At 44.3% G+C, this 16,582-nt stretch overlaps 1 protein-coding gene across 1 annotated transcript in view; it reads right to left on the reverse strand.

Annotated features, from left to right (window-relative positions):
* Window positions 1–16,582, reverse strand: part of LOC119174181 (uncharacterized) — a 90,184-nt gene that overhangs the window by 7,093 nt on the left and 66,509 nt on the right. The gene's annotated exons all lie outside the window — the stretch shown is intronic.

The following is a 16,582-nucleotide window of genomic DNA, read 5'->3' on the forward strand; positions in this document are numbered from 1 at the left end:
GCGCACCAATTAGCTTAGCTTAGCTAACTCATGAGTGCATTTCTTTTGTTTATTTTTAATGTCTCTCAAGTAACCATTGAAAGGGTTTTACATGAACTGTTGATGAATATACAGTAACTAGCCTGCACCACAATTAGTTACAGAAATCAGCAAGATGAGGCTATACACATATCGCAAAATAGAACTGATAAGTACAAGGATTGCATGAAAAGTGAATAAATAAAGAAATCAACACTGTCGGTTATAAAACATGCACAGCTGTACAGCGCACAACTTGAAAAACATAATTAGGCAATACTATTTTTTTACTCTGTCTCTGAAGCTCTGTGCAGTTTAGTACGAATATATCTCGACACAGCTATTGCCATCTCATCATCTGCAAAATACTGTTACGTGTTCCACGACTACCGCGGTCATAAATGTTCAGGGTCCGTGCGATTCGGCTTCTGTTTTTTGTGCTAATTTCAATTGCACTGCAACATTTACAAACAGTATCAAGGAAATAGAGCGATAACAAGGTATATTTCACGAACGAAGCGCTTAGTATGCAGTGTGGCATAAAGTTTACGGCCGTGAAGCAACGGCTATGTCAGCGATGACGAATGCCCACGTCTATTTAAAATATTGTTGGGAAATTTTTCGTCACTTCTGCATTTCTTATTGTGTTCATGAGTAGTGACTTCTCAAAAAGGGAAGGGCAAGAAGAAATAAGTAAAAATACCTTTAGAGGAATGAAAGTTGGGGCCAGTTTGTTGTGTATACTTAGAATGAAGCCCAATAAACGAGACAGAAAAGGTAAAAAAACAAATTAAATGAAGACCTTCATCCAGTCTTTCTCTCTTTTTTTGTCCCGTCTATTGCACATCAGTTTCACCAAGTCAATAAACAGAAAACTGGATGGAATGTTCTTTCAAATCAATAAACAAAGGAGTAATTCTTTTTAATTTCGGCTAATGTAAATGTCCTTCATTCTTGTCGGGTGCCTAATTTTTTTCTCTTCGTTTTCGGCGCAATTCATTCGAACTCATCGCCCTCCCCACGCGCAGGAACCCAGTGTTGACGCGACGTGCCCCGTACACGGATGGTCGGCCATGCCTAGCTGGCGACTTTCTTCTTTGTTCGCGTCTCTCTTTTGCGATGAACCGCTTCGCACCGACTCAGCGCTGTGACGTCGACACTCAAGTTTTTTTTTTCTACTTGAGGCAGTATGCTATCGATACAAAATACGTTATGAAAGTTGTGATAAGTGTAAGCATTATTGGGGCGAAGCCCTTAGATACCTCATGAAAATTTAAAAATCAACAATGGTCCATGGCGTCGACACGAAGGGTCCAAAAAGTGTCGTGTGGTCGCAGATGACACCATGAATCATTGTGACGTCACCTAGACATCACACGAAAAGGTCATCCCGTGACATGATCGCTTGGTAGAGAGCGGGCCAATCCCGAAAGTAGTAAAGCACCATGCGACGGATAGAAAGCATGGGGTGGGAGTATCAGTCCGCTGGACTAAGAAGAAAAAGTGCCAAAAGAAGAAGAAAGCCTTCGTCTTTGAGTTGTGTGAAAGGCACCTTGTGATTTTACAAGAACTACAAATTCCTCTTTCTATTCTCGATGAAAGTCAACGTGATGCGTACGCTATAAGAACGTTTATTCATTTGGACGCTGTTTGATACTCAATCATTTGAAAAGTGGTACATTTGCCTTTACAAATGCGAGTAACTTCCTTGTTCAGAGTAGCAAGCTGCTTAATAATTCACAGAGCACTGTCACTCGTAAAACAAAGATGATAGGGCAGACTAGCCAGAGCCACATTTGTTTCCACCAATCTAATTGATAAAATAAAACAAACTAATTATTCGGTTAACTTTCACTTCATGAACGCTAGCAAAGGAAGTCTGTACTAAATATCGCATTGATATGAAGATTTCATAATCTGTGTGAAACGCACATTCGTAAAAAGACGTCTTACTACATGGTAACAAAGCCCTACATTCCGAAAATGGGATTTGCATTCGTCCAGTCCGTGGAAAAAGCCAGCCTCCATTCATTATGTGTCTCACGTGCGCGCACGTATGCAGTTGTGAGCGCTGCCAAAGTCATTACCATGGACGAGCGCGCGTGTGATATAAGGACGCTTTTGAACGCGCCGTTTCACGTGAATCGAAGATTGGGATATTGAGAAACGATCATTTTCATGTTTTTAATTATATTAACTTCCCATAAGTATAAAGTCATTTTACTTTTCCTTTGTGCACCTTTTGTGAAACTCGGCATAACTGCATACATTTGATTGCATGCAGTGCGGGTTGAACAATCTAGAAGTTTTATTTGTCGCGTGGTTAATGATAACGTTTTACTTATACTCTTCGCTTAACTCATGCCATAGTATTCGTTAACGCTCTCTTTAGAGTATGCTTTCGAGCGCTGTACCAGATGACGTCGTTGCCTATAAGCCAGATTATTTTACTCTCACAACTACGCTTAGAATAGGCACATAAAAATTTGACCCCTAGTTATCACATGTTGGCGCGTCCAGGAAAAAAAATTGCGGGTACGGCGACGTCACAGCAGATGGTGGCTGAACTGCTGGGAAACGTGCGATAAGGCTGGACGGCATCGTAGTTCGTCTCATCGTTACACGGGACATATCGTTAAGCATGCTCGAGGCAACGTAGGTGGTGACTTGCCTCTGACGTATAAGCCTTTTAAGTGCGTGAAAAAGCCATTTTAAAATACGAAAATCATCAATCCCAGGTACGTCACAGATTGCGCCACATACATACCACGATATATATTGCAACACAACCGTAAATGCAGGAGGCTGGCACGAAGAAAGGAAGCTTGTACGGTTGCAACGTGAGATGTAGGGCTGGATTGTATATCAGCTGCAGCCGCCATGGGAGACGGGAAATACATTCGAGTACTCGGCAGTAACCTGTGTATCGGATCATATTCCTTTTCCATGCTGATGCTATAACACAGAAGGTGCAGCTGGAGCGTTTATATAGTGATTGACCAACGCGAAGGATAGATGCCATCGTCACAGCATACACACTATAGAAGAATTATGTCAACTCTGAAATGATACTATTATTTAGGTACGTACCAAGCCTACCGCCCCTCTCCCTTCTCGAACACACACACAAGTGCGCGTACGTGCACACGAGCCCCCTCTCACTCTCTCTTTCACTATCTCCCTCTGTCACTCTCTATCTCACACACACACACACTGGTATTTGTTTCATTGAACAGTGGGTAGGCAATGCCTCGGTTTTTGCATTTGTTACAATGCAATCAATGATCTCATCAATAATGGAACAGAAGAGTCGCTGAGTATTCCCTAAGCATGCACGAGCTGAGTACACGAAAATGTTTCTTTCAGTTGCAAACTACTGCTCCGATAGTTGTGGGTGTCGGTGTCAGCTGCGCTCGACGAGATTGCATGTTTTTTCTAGACACACATTTTGCGAAAGCCAGCTGCGTGAGAGCTTTCGTCAAACTAGCCAAGGAACGCTTTGGCGTTAACAAAGATAAATAATTGGTTTTAGTAACCGTGAGAGGCCGGCATACTTAACGTAGAACACAAAAAGAAAGTCCCAGTAAAGCAAAAGCGCGAGCTAAAGAGTGACAATTGCAGATAATTTTGTTTCAAGGCGAACAAGCGGCATCGATATTCGAGGTCTCTTCCTTATTATATCCCAGCATAAATATCTGGAAGCCACGATAGTTAAAAATTTTGGCTTTTGTACCTTCTGGGGGAATACTGCTGTCCTACATAGATTTCTGCGCTTAACCGTTCATGTAGAACTATATTTCACGCATATGCCAATTACGAACACAGAACTTTTCATTACCCACGATGGTATGAGGTATTTACGCCAAGAAGTTTCTCAATATGTTCACGTCTTCTGCAAGCAAAGGGGCACTCGTCAACTCATCCTGCAATATTCGCTGATGTTCTTTCTGCGGAGTACTTTCAGCGGTAAGGAAGTGCGAGGTAAAGGTTCTTGATTTCATGACCACCAGAATTGAAAACGGGCTACCTATTGACCGTCTTAACTTTGCCACAGCTAGATGCCAAATAGCCTCACAATTGCCTCGCGGATATCTGTATGAGGCGTGACATGTTCGTTACCATGCATATGTATATATGAGCGTGTGAGCACGCTAGTGGAATGCCTTCTGCTAAAGGTACAGCAAGGGTAACAGCCATTTCGGCCTTGGTTATTTCTTGCCAGTGCATTGATCTGCCCAGATAAGCGAGGAGACTATGCTTTATTATGTTCCTATGAGTATTACACGAGTGGATATGCATAACCATGAATAGTTACACACACGCACGCGCAATACATGTAGATAGTTTCTGAAAAAGGCAGATATGCAAACGTGCAGAATGCTGATTCTGTCGTCAGGCTAATAACTGCCAAAATCAAAGATGTTTCAATAGTGCGCACTTTGCCATTTTGTCTCGTCTTTTATTCTTTTCGAGATAATCGCGCACAACTGCAAAGGCTACAGAGCTCTCGCGAGTGGCTGGTAATAAGGCTGCTTGGCTATAACTGAAAGCTTAAGCACACGGAATTAACGTGGCAAGACCATGCATGCCGGTACGACGTCTCCTGCTCGGAACCTTAAAATAATATAAAAGAAAGAAGACAAAAACTTCAATCGCGGCACTTCCCCGAACTAGGGAAATTAATACTCGTCCAGCTGGAGCACTGAACTTCAAGAGCTGTCCTGGTCCGGCGTGGTTGTCGTCAAGCACCAGCAAAGTCAAGTGTGGCCTTTCGCAAGTGGTTGAGCTGTCACCGACAGAAATATATACACATATATAGAAATAACAAGAAATGCGTTGTCATGGTAACTGTCCGACCCGATTTCGGCACGTGCCTTCCAGTGAACCACCCTTCCTCTCATCCACCTCCTTGTTGCACACTGACCGGCCAGCTTCGTATCACGAACCCCTATGGGCATCCAAACAGAGAGCCACGCGCACCTCTGATATGGCGTTCAACATGCGAGAGCCGTCCAGATCCGCTTGAGACGCCAAGCGTAACCGCGGCTGCGCTGAACCCTCGCCTACTCGGAACCCGTGGCCCTGCGAGGTCAATCCTTTGCCCCTTTTACCTCTCGGTCTACAAACTGGCTTCTTTCGAATTGCTCGTTAATGTGATCGTCTCGTCTATATACACGACCACGCTTCCAAGCCGCAATCTCTGACTCTGCACTTGTGTCCAGTCACGGGTGCTTCGCGGCTAACGCAAATTGCTTGCAAGAAGATCCCATCGTGTTTAGCCGCGTGTTTTTGACGGCACGCAGCGCATTCGAAATATACGTACTCATCGTTTTTTTCCGCGAAAAACACCGACCTTGCAAACTGTTGTATCAATGCCCTATACAAAACGAAAAGGACGCTGACATCAAAACTCGACCCCGAGGTAGATGCGTAACAAAACATCGCTACGGGTTGATAAACGCCCGGTTGATTCGTATGCGTCCACCGACCGGCGTAGAGACTGCCCTACTGGACGCACCGAGAATTGAGATGGCTGTCACGCAAAGCTACACCGGTGCGACAAAAAGCGGGTCAATAACGACCTATATCATACACTGCTTGAATCCAGAATGTATTTGTTCGATTTACACGCTGTTTATGTTGGACACTATTGCGAAACGCCGCCACAGCTTTGGAATGATTTCTTCGTTGAATTATCTGTGTGTTCAATCAGGTCGCGTATTGGTATAGCCCGCTCAAGGACGCTGCGCATCTTAGCTTCACAGAGAGCCTACATGACTGTCCGTATCGCTTCAGATTATGGCTGCGAATACTGGGGCTAGGGCGGTCATATTTCGATGTAGTATTTTATAAAATGCAACAGTGCTCGTGTATTCAGGTGTGCGTAAAAATACAGTGTAGTGTCGATGATATTCCGGAGTTGTTTTCCCTGCTGTGACGTGCATCATAATCAAATCATGGTTCCAGCATGTAAAAAAAATCCCAGATGCAGCAGAGATCTACCATTCAGCCTGCGCTTGTAAGGCTTCCAATAGTGATAGGCATAAGCATAACATTCATAAGGGCTGCAACAGGTGGCACGTTATTGGGAGTGTGTCCGGAAAAAAGCGTAGCGCAGTACCGCTGCTTGTTTTGTCGTCACTCGCAGGTAATCATGGCAGCTATTTTGGCTTGACCTTAATTGAGAGTGAAGCATATTATAGATCATCGAACATTTGTTCTAAACATAATAATACCCCAAAAGTTATACCAAGCGGTAATTGCGACTAGATTTTCCAGCCGTATAGGCCTACACTGGTTATTCCATTAGTTTTCAACGTTATCAGACATATGTTTATGGTAAACTATAACGTATTATGGCAGCGAGCACTGGCGAAGTGTTGGCTAATGGTGCTTACGTTTGTTATAGTACTGACGTTGTCACAAACAAGCACTCAAAAAGTGCGAATTATAACTGCTATGTGAAATCAAGGCGCCAGACTAACGCGCCAGACGCCAGCGCAAAAGAAGAAAACAAGCATCAACGGACTCCTCGGGTGCGCCGTCTCTCCCCCTCGAAGGCACCGCGATACGCCGAGTCCGACCAACCTCCTCGCATCTGGTGCTGACTGATCTCTGGAAAAATCTTGAAAGAAAAGGGCGTGGTGATACAGAGTTGCGTCACCTTACGAGAGAGAGGTCTTGCCCGTTCCACAGCTTTGACGGTGTGGAGCGCCGACGAAACGACTAGAAACGTCTAGCGCGTAGGGTTAATATATATAAGCAAGCAGCGTATAGCGGTGAGCAGGAGATGAAGAAAGTTTTGCGCCAGTGTGCGCAGGGCAGGAGGCAAAAAGAGTTCTTCCGCCGTCAGGCGAAGACTTATGCCTTCAGTGAGAAAGCAGTTAACATATAAGGGTTTGCCACCTGCGGGTGAAGGCTTGTGCTACAAGCAAGAGAAAAATGTGTGTTTACTGCCAGGGGGATAAAACGCGTTCTGCAGTCGCAGCGCGTGAGTAGCTGGCGTGTTACCGGCGAAGAAGCTTTCTTATCGGAGTGCGGACATTTGACGAGGCGAGGTTCCCTTAGGGAGAAACTTCGGGAGTGGTGGACTGACAACATCACTGGAATTTGAGTGAGTGTTTTCTAGAAGAAAAGCACTCAAGATTTATTCCAAGAACTTCAGACTGAATAAGTCTGACAAACTTTTTGTCTTTAAGTGTCTTGGTTGGTTAATGCATGAAAATGCATTGAAGCGCGTGTCATTGCCTGTGTCCGTTCTTTTGAGTGTATCTGGTTGTGTATCTCGTTGATTAGGATATCTTGGGATCGGTGACATATTGTATTGGACTACTGCCGAGTCTGCATATCTGTGTGTTGTTTGATCTGCAGTACTGAAGAATATATTTTCGTTTTGTTATCAACCCTCGGCTCTGACTCATTCTTTAGACCACAGCCGGCGTTCGCTAGCGTGCAAAACAGGACCACATCTGCATAGCCCGTGCTTTTGTGGTGCATTTCGAGGGGCCGATACTACAGCCCTTGGAATTACCCTAGCCATTCCCTCCCTTATTAACGGGACAAGTTACATACGTACCCATGCACTTTGGGCAGGTGTCGCTGAATTGCAAGCAATGAAAGACAGTGTCGGGTAACAGTTGGCTAATACTAATCGCAAGTGTTTCTGATCTGGGTACGTAACTGGATATGTAGAAATAATTAGGAATAATTATCACGCGTTTCTCTCGATTTTTCCACTCTTAGGGTACAAAGAAAGCCGTGGTGGCCTACTCGATTGTTCTCTCATTGGATACATTACGTCATGATTGGGGGAACGGGCTGCAGGCTTCTTTTTTCATTGGGATGTCGCTTGTAAATAATCACGGCGACGATTTTGGCTTGATCTTAAGTACATCGATCGCATTGTAGATCTATAGCCTGTGAAAGTAAGCATTCGCAACTTCGTCTCTCCTGTCAGCGACAGTCTTACAAACTCATCAACTATACACCCGGTCGCCATTTGCAAGGGTTTGCTCAGTCCGTCTACTTTACATTCTGTGCCACATAGTCGGGTTTGCTTTTAGTTGTCACCCAGTCGTTCACTGCAGCATCGCAGTTCACGTCATGACGTGGAGGGGAAATTCACAAAGGCGAAATTCAGATTTGGCCTTTGTGCCTTACGTAAGCACCACATTTATAAACTTTCTACGCGAAGCCTTGAACAGCCGATTGTTTGCGTCACTCGTGTCAACGCGGACGATCCCTTCACGCGTTTCACGAGGCGTGTAAGACTGTCTCCCTAATAAGAGGTTCACTGCTCACGCTAAGCCTTTCGTATAGAGACGCATACACTTGGACGTTCGAGGGAATCACTGCCATCTCGAATCGTCGATCGACACTACTGATGCAATCTGGGCGGACAAGCAGTCACGTAGCCTTGGATGTTCTTTTCCCCTGTTATTCCTTTTAAACTTTAGGGTAATATTATTGTTTTTTTTTGCTTCCTTCGCATATCGCACTCTAACTTATTGCTGGTCACCACTGGCACGTATCTACAACTATATGTGCTGGTCCGTCGTGCGCGGCCCATGGTGGACTGGCAAGCCCGGTGTCGACGTATGTGTTTCATTGATTTCCGATCGGGGTCGAACGTCTGGCACGCCCCGCAGTGCAAACGGTGAGCTCCGGCACACCGGTCTACAACTCTTTGTACACGGCACGACGACGACTCAGCGGCCGCTCAATTCGTTCAGTGCGCACTAGAGAGCTGTCGCTTTCTTTCCTTCTTTGTAAGTTTTATAAGTCAACAAATAGTGATCACAGACCTCCTTAGTGTAAGGATTTGTCAGTGTCAAACTATACATTAACAATCATTGAAAAAGAAAATGAAAAAAAAGGTGAAGACGCGAGCAAACGGGCAGCGTTTGACTTCCAGATGAATAGGCTGTGTTTCGTGGCAGCAACGGTTGCCGCGAAAGAGAGCCCGTCCCCACCTACAGAAGTCAAACACCGTTTCATCTGTTCCGTCGAAGACATAGCACAATGTTGGCTTGTATGATTAACATGTTTAATGCATATATGTGTTAACGTTATTGTGCGTTAACGCGTATATGCACACTTCTGCTTGGGGGCCCATGAAACTAGCAATAACGAGATAATGAATGAATTAATTAATAATGAACATTATGCATCTTCATGTGAACATGAAAAATAGTCGGGCCAAAGGCTTTTGACGGATTTTTCGCTATCGCAAGACGTGCAACTCAGCGTCTCTATATACTGCTGATAACAGGCCGGAGCTTTTTATCTATAGCACTACAGAAAAGAAATCACGAAGAATTGGAACTTCATGTTTCAGGGCATGTGAAGCGTCCGTAGGGCAACACACTATACTGAAGTGTCAAAGTCTTTGTTAACTGAAAGAGAGAGACAGATATGTGATGCGAAAAGACAGGGAGTCTAATTGGAAAAGAAATATCTGGTTTCCTGCCATGCACGGGGAAAGGGTAAGGGGAGACAGAAAAGTAAGCAAGACAGGAATGAGAGAGAGAGAAACAGGAACATACACACACAAACAGAAGAGTCTCAAAACTTTAGTACTAAGCGGTCACTGCACGTTTGCGATAGCGGTACAGCGTGAAGATTTTTGATATCGAACCAAACTTTATCCTATCCAGGCCTTGGTTTGCACTGAGGACTTGATCTACACAGCTTATTCATAGGTAGGTATCTTATAAGAGGCAATATTTTAACGTCTTTGTTTATTTCCAATTTTACTTTATTTTCCTGTTATAAGCTAGTAACAAAGGACGCGGGACTTCCAACATATATTCGACTCCATAACTAGATAAGCTCGCTCACAAGTCGAGTTAAACTTCTTCAGACTAAGATCTAGCCATGAGTCAAAGTCTGAAAGTCCGGGTGAGGGATATTTTGGTCAGCCTAAGTCCAAGTGGGGCTCATACAGAACATTTTTAGTTTGATTTCGAGTGAGTCGGGTTGAGGAACATGTTGATCATCCGGTGTCCGCACGAGCCGCAAGCGTAAAATATATTTCTAGTTTCAAGCTGACTGTTTATCATTATCTTTCCTACTCTTCTTCATTTCACTCTATCTCTTTCCTTCCTTTATTTCCACTTTCCTCTTTCCCATGTGTAGGGTAGCCAACCAAGCTGAAGCTTGGCTAACCTCCTTGCGTTTCCTCTCCATTCTGTCTCTCTCTCAAATCTATGGATTTAAGTGAACAATTCTTTTAACAGCACAGCTGTTAAGACTGAAGTTCACCGCGTCTCATAGATGAAAAAAATATTATCGCCATCATGAACCGGCACGGGCTCAATCACCACTCACGCACTTTGTAAAGATACTTAACAAGAAAAGCTGAAACGTGTGGCATAAAGTCGGGTGTTGTTTGCCGTCCGCGTGCTCGCTTAAGTTTTAGTGAATCAGTGTAGTGAACGCTGGGATTTGTCCAATTTTAGTGGAACATACGCGGTACGGGAGAGAACAAGCATGGCTACGTATAAATGCAAATGAGAAAGAGGCCGGTGAGTGGGCGAAAATCTAGCCAAGCCATGACCAGCTATAAGTGTCCAGTAGCTCTGCGGCTGTGACCCAGCCTTGCGTGCCTCAGTGCAAGATATATATATATATATATATATATATATATATATATATATATATATATATATATATATATATATATATATATATATATATATATATATATATATATACCGTTGAGCCCAGTAGCTGGCAGGTTTTACCTTCTTCCCAAAATTCATAAGCGAGATAATCCCGGTACACCGATAATTTCTGGTATTGGAACAGTGACTGAGAACCTTTCCCGTTATGTAGACAGCCTCATCAACACCATTCCGTCCAGCTTTTCTTCTTACATTTAAGACACCAATCACTTTCTATCAGATATTTTTGACCTACAGGTTCCTCAAAATTCGTTTCTCGTTACGTTAGATGTCACGTCGCTATATACTAATATCCCTCACTCAGATGGCATCGAGGCAGTTATCTGCGCGTACAACGCTTGCGACGCCAACAAACCAGTTTCTGCATCTACGTTAGCTACATTGCTTAAGCTCATTCTTGAACTTAACAATTTCGAATTTGATGGGACACATTATGTTCAAGTTAGCGGTACATCTATGGGCACAAGAATTGGACCAAACTACGCAAACATATTTATGGGACTCCTTGAAAACAAATTTCTTGCAAATTGTGAATATAAGCCATTTTACTATAAGCGGTTCATTGACGACATTTTCCTAATCTGGCACCATAGTGAATCGCAACTTCTTTCTTTCATAGCAAATCTTAACAACGCCCATCCGGCGATTTCTTTTTCGCACTCATATTCACCTGTGAACATAAACTTCCTTGATGCCATGGTCACTCTACGTAACGGGAAGCTGATAACTAATCTTTACAGAAAACCCACGGATAGACAGCAATATCTTCACTTTAGCAGTAGTCACGTGAAACACAACAAAACTAGTATTCCCTACAGCCAAGCAGTCCGTTTTAAAAGAATATGCTCTGATAGCAGCGAATTTTCCCGCCACTGCGAACAACTTCGGAGCGCGCTCGAAAAACAGAGTTATCCGGCCAGCATAATCACAGACGCCATCAAACGTGCCGAAGAGCTTGACCGTTCAGACCTGCTGAGTACTAACAAAAGACTCAAAGACTGTTCGCGGACTAATCTAATATTGACACATGCGGCCTCAGCTCCAAATGTGAACCATATCTTAAAGAAACATTTCAACATATTAATACAGAGCGAGCGGCTCAAAGGAATCTTTACAGAACAACCACGCGTGGTCTACCGGCGGTCGCGGAACCTTCGTGATTTACTAACCTCATCTAAAACCACGTGTTCACATCATGAAGGCTGTCATCCCTGAAACAAACCGCGTTGCAAAGTGTGCGCGCACATGACGACATCTAAAACAGTTTTAAGTACATCGTCCAGTTTTTCTTTAAAGATAAATGGGAACTACACGTGTGATAGTATAAACGTCATCTATCTTCTCGAGTGTTCAACATGCGGAGCTCAGTACATCGGTCAAACAGAGACAAGTTTCAGAATTCGTTTTAATAATCACCGTGCACATGCCGTAAGCCTCCCTAATCTACCGCTGTCGAAGCACGTCAGTATGCCTGGCCATGGTTTCGACAAAATAAGGGCCACTATTATTCAGTCCGGTTTCAAGACAAATCACGATAGGGAAGTGAGGGAATCATTCTTGATCCATAAATTTAACACCATTCGTTCAGGTATCAATGAAAACGTAGGAAAGCTCACCTGCCTCACACTATAACAACACGACTTCTTAGATTAGTAAAATATTTTAGTGTATATTAGAATGTATATTAGTCAACCGTGGTTTCCTTACTTCAGAGCTCTTTTGCATGTCCTGCCAACCATACTGTGCCCCGCGTGTCGATGCGCAAGGAAATTTGAGACTTGTATATTCATGCGCCCGTCACATGTCAGTCATGTCAACACAAGGTTCTGACAGATTACCATTTTTTTACTTTGATTGTCCTAGCTGCTATACCGAGAGTTCATCACGTGAGCCTATAAAAGCGGCTGCATTGTATCATACCTACTTACTCTGACGAAGGCCGTGCCACGGCCGAAACGTTAGTAAATACGATCCTTTTCTTATGTGCTATCTGCAAGTTAATTCAATATAGAAAATACCCGGACCTGTCGTGCCTTACCTTCAAGTTCTAAATATATATATATATATATATATATATATATATATATATATATATATATATATATATATATATATATATATATATATATATATATATATATATATATATATATATATGTGTGTGTGTGTGTGTGTGTGTGTGTGTGTGTGTGTGTCGCCGTTGCCAATCTGGTTAATCTTCTCTTACCAAAATGGATATACACAAAAGTGTTTAGACGACTTATAGACTGCCTATATTTGTAAGGGTTAGTTGTATCGAAAGTTCGCTGCATATATTTGAACATGACTCTCTAATTGGCTTAGGTACGAGCAGCTCCGGCTGAGAGCGTTGAACTTGGCAACTTTCACGCGAGCGCAGACGACGAGTGACGCGATCTTGACACTGACAGTGACGACAATGGAGGAAAAACGGGCGCTGTCTAAATGGCCAGGCGCGTCGTTGTTGCCAGCGCACGCTGCTGTTTCAAACTCACGCTCTCGACAGGCGGGCGCAGATGTGACGACTAAATCAGAAGGCGGAGCGGGTGTTTGCTTTCTTCCGACGTGTGGCCGCCATTATCCGCACTTATTGACGCCTTCGGAGGCTCGAGATGTCAGGCCGTCAAGTGCCCTCGTGAAGTTGATTAAACAGATTTGGCCTTCTTCTCTGTCTTTCGACATTTTTATCCATCAAAAGTGTCAGTGCCCGCGTATGACAGGCGGCCGCCGCTTACGAAGCCGCTTTTAAAGGTGCCCATGGCGAATGCCGTGTCTTTTGGTCTTTCTGAATCCCACCGGCCTGCTGACTAGGAATGAAAATGGCGCCATAGCTACAACGCGGCACACGCGCTTCTATAATGTTTTCAATGTAGATTTCTTGATTCTTCATTTCTTGAACTTTTCGCAATGCCAAGGAAGAGAGCACCGCACAATGACCAGCGATGCTTTCACTTGAGTACGAGCACTTACAGACACTTCATAAATATTCTGGGGTTGAGTCGATGGGTTTTGTTAAAATCTGCTCGTTTTAAGTGCGAAGCATTTCTTAGCGAACTTCGGCGACTTTGAGCGAATCTATCTATCTATCTAACCGCCTACAACATTTAGCTCTCCTGGTCGTTTCGATAATGATATCGATACCAAAATTGGTATGTCATAACATGACTGTATGAAGAACATATTTGACTAGTCATAACAGGAAAATCATGATATGCATGTCATGAATGTCATGATTTACATTTCATGATTTTTCAGCTGTTGCGGTGGTGTAGTTCAGATGGCATGTTGCAAAACTGGTATGGTATGGCATGATTGCATGGTGAACACAAATGACAGACCCTAACATGAAAATCATGACATTCGTGTCATGTAACAACATGACTACATGCCACGCTCATGGTGCATTCGCGGCCGTTTCGCTAGCGTCACATATACCAAATTTGGTATTACAGTACGTGAATGGATGAGAAAGGTATGTGACTGGTGCAAACATTATAATCATGAGGTGCGTGTCAAGTAACATGACTACATGGCACGCTCATGACGGGCTGGCGGCCGTTTCGTTAGCTTCACCTATACCACATTTGGTATTACAGTATTATGGTATTATGGTGAATGGATGACGAAGGTATGATACTGGTACAAACATGATAAACATGAGATGTGTGTCATGTAACAACATGACTACATGCTACGCTCTTGATACGCTCACGACCGTTTCGCTCGCTTCACATGTATTACGTGACACTCGGTATTACGTGACACGAATGGACGACATAGGTAAAGGGCACATCCTAACATGATAATCACGACATGCGTGTCATTTAACATGACTACATGCCACACTAATGATGCGCTCGTGGCCGTTTCGCTAGCTTCGCATATGCCAAATTTGGTATTACGTGATGCCAATAAATGACGAAGGTATGTGACTGGTGCAATCATGATAATGATTAGATGCGTGTCATGTGAGAAAATGACTACATGCCACAGTTAAGGCGCCAATACATTTCGACGTGAGGCGATGCACGTGCTCACCGTCGTTCTCGGTCGCGTCATGCCAGCTTTGCCACGCCAGGTGCCAGGCCTGCCATATACTCGCCGGCCCGCGCCAAGCTGCGTTGCTTTGACGCATACATGTTTCAGCGCGTCCGGCATCCCTCTGTCACGAAATGATTGAGACGCAGTGTTGTCTGGGTAACGCATCGGCGCGAAATGCAGCATGTCGCATTTCTGCGGTTGCTGTCGGGCCGCACCGACGGACTCTGTGGCGCCTGGCGTCAGACTATAGAGTGCTCGCGTTTTGCTAATGTTGCTTCGCTCTACCCAGCGTGCGCGCGCGTCAACGCTACATAGGAGTATAGGAGTATAAGGGGTCCTTCATCATGAACTCGTGGCCGTTTTGCTAGCTCCACCTATACCAAATTCGTTTTTACGTGACGTCAATGGATGACGAAAGTATATGACTGGTGCAAACATGATAACCCTGACACGCGTGTCATGTAAGAACATGACAACGTACTACGCCTATAGCTTGCTCGCGGTCACTTCGCTAGCTCTACATGTACTGAAGTTGGTACCACGTGACGTGAATAGATAACATAGGTAAACTACACATCCAAACATAATAATCACGACACGGAAGTCATGTACGGCATCATTTACCTCTGCCTCGTAACATTGTGCTGATTTTAAAGTGACATATCAACCTTTCCCATTCGTGCTTCGCATGTCCTAGATTGCCACTGTACGTTGGATCTGCCAATTTTTTTTCCAACCTTTTTTATGGATATTTAGGCAGCTAAGATTACTAGTAAAAACAGAGCTGACGACAGCTGACATTTTTTCATTGCCAACGGACACTCAGACACCGCTTAGACGCGTAAAAGTCAATGCACAAAAAAGTGGCTGTCAATAAATATATTTAGCTCACATAAGCCACTAGGCATCTGGAGTGGGCAACTAGAGAGCATTGACGCGGGATGAATCAGCTAGTTGCAAGTGTCAATCGAGTGAGTGAGTGAGTAAGTAAGAGAGTGAGGGAGGGAGGGAGTTCTATGGGAGCGACGGCCGGGAGCCTGCCAATGAAAGAAGGAAGAGGAGGATGACAGTCGGGTGTGCGCGGGATGGCACGTGGCAGCCGCTAGCAGCGGGCAGTTGCGGCCCGGTTTTCGGTCAATAAAGAAGGTTCCAGGTCTGGCTCCACGGCTTCCCTGCGGGATTCTCGGCCGAACAGACTCGACCCCCGCCCCCTCCTACAATTCTTACTCGAAACAAGTTGTTATTCTTATATTGAATGTAGTTTCTATCCTCTGAGCGCGTTCTTGAATTATTTTTTTAAGTGACAAGACGTGCCCGCCTTCTCTCGCTCAGTACGCCTGACGTGCTTTCTTGTTTCGAAAATAGGTGTGGTCTTGTTATTACAACATTTCTACGTTCATCACAGCCAAGTGCACAGTGCGAATCACTTTTTCAGTAAAGTGCTCCAGGTCCGGTGTTTTTGTTACTTTTGACGCACGCCATGGGCTCCTGTATACAATTACCTCTTGCACAGTGGTTTAGGGGCGAGGTTCTTTACGCCGTGGGTCGTTCCCTCCTCTGTAGTATGTAGTCACCTCTCGTTTACGAGTCACTCGATAGATGACGTTGTGTGTAGATGTCCTTGGAAATAATACAGCTAGATGAAGTTAGTTGTTTTCACAGCTTATCCACGGAGTGATTGATGAGTGGGGCGAAGCGTCCATCCGTGGGTCCGTTCATTCCAAGGAGGCAGACACGGATGGACGGAGGGACGAACGGACAGACAGACAGATAGGCGGACGGACGGACGGATAGACGGAGTGACAGACAGCCAAACACAA

This window comes from Rhipicephalus microplus, chromosome 5 (assembly GCF_043290135.1).
Source record: "Rhipicephalus microplus isolate Deutch F79 chromosome 5, USDA_Rmic, whole genome shotgun sequence".
NCBI classification, from domain to species: Eukaryota; Metazoa; Arthropoda; class Arachnida; order Ixodida; family Ixodidae; genus Rhipicephalus; species Rhipicephalus microplus.